This window comes from Geospiza fortis, unplaced genomic scaffold, assembly GCF_000277835.1.
Source record: "Geospiza fortis unplaced genomic scaffold, GeoFor_1.0 scaffold229, whole genome shotgun sequence".
In the NCBI taxonomy this organism is placed as follows: Eukaryota; Metazoa; Chordata; class Aves; order Passeriformes; family Thraupidae; genus Geospiza; species Geospiza fortis.
Window position 1 is genome coordinate 4,594,180 of NW_005054357.1, and position 1,468 is coordinate 4,595,647.

Below are 1,468 nucleotides of genomic sequence, written 5' to 3' on the forward strand. Positions count from 1 at the left end.
CCCCCCCCCGGCCCGCCCCGGGCTGGCCCCTCTCGGGGCAGGTGTGAGGGACGGCTGAGGGCACGGCACGGGGCTGGTGGCAGCGCCGGGCTCCGCTGAATGACGGCTCACTGTTCATTTAATTCATTTGATTCATTCAGCGGGAGCTCGCAGGGCTGCGGCGCACACGGGCTGCAGAGCACCCGCGCTGCGGAGCGCCCCGCACAGCGGGAAGGAAGGAAGGAAGGAATGCTGGAGTGGATTCAGTTTTAGCTTAGTTTTAGGGAATTTAGTGTGTCTGACAAAACCAAATCCTGTTATTTGGCATTTTTGGGACAAATAGTGGCTTTCCCCCAGGATTTTTCCGTTAAATTCTCCATCACCATCCACCCCTACACCCCCATGGCTGCACTGTAAACAAATTTTCCATCATTTCTTCAAGAATACTTTATCTTTTGGTCATAGATTATTTACACTTTGCTACTATTTTTAGTGCCTAGTGCGTGAGGGACAGCAATGAAAGCAGGAGGATGTCATGCGGTTGTGCAACCCAGTGTGGAGCTGCACTTTCGCCCTCGATGTCAGACTTAAACACCAAAATCCCATAGTGGCATTTGTTGATGTTTGAATTACAAATCTGTGACTTGACAGAAAGTGGATTCAGGCCGATTTAAACATAATCTTATTTTTGGCTCCAAAGCGTATTGTATTTAGTGAGTAACTAGTGTACATCAGTGGTGGGTCTTCCTGGGTGTTTTAAGACTGGTACACAAAAAGTTGCATAATCAAGAGAAGGCGGATAGTATTTCTTTATACATTTGCATGCAGAAACCACAGGCTGGGTCATACACTTAAGCAGAGGATGTCTCTGTCAGCCCAGCTAAACCGGGGGCCTGTGGCCTCAGCCACGTCTAGCTCAGTCTTATCAAGTGTAAAAAAAGTGATATTTTTTCTTGCATAAGCCAAATCAATTAAACATGGAATGTTGGTTATCCAGTGCATCAGGCTACGGCATGCATAGCACCAAGGGTCTACACACATTTTCATATGTTTCATATGTCCATCTCACACTGATTTTGTTCCATCTCACAAAGCTTTCTTGGATGCTGTCACACAATAAGACTTTACTGCAAACAGCAGGCAAGTGAGACATTGTGTTTAAATAACATGCACAGGAAAATGTTTCCAGAGTTGTTTCCAGCAACATTAAGGGGAAAACTGAATCCAGACAATTGCCCCTAAAATGATAATACAAAGGTAACTGTGCTATGATTTAGAGGACCCTGGAGATAGAGATAACTGATGATGAAGTTTTCAATTATTATAATTAATCAATATGTAAACCAAGAAACAGGGCAGAACTTCAGGCTTTGGAGAGGATGTTTCCCCTTGAGAAGGAGTACTTCTGCAGCTGGAAAACAAGTCAGCACCCCTCACCTTCCACTCAATGCTGCAGCCAGTGTGACGTGAGCTCTCTCAAGTCTGATTC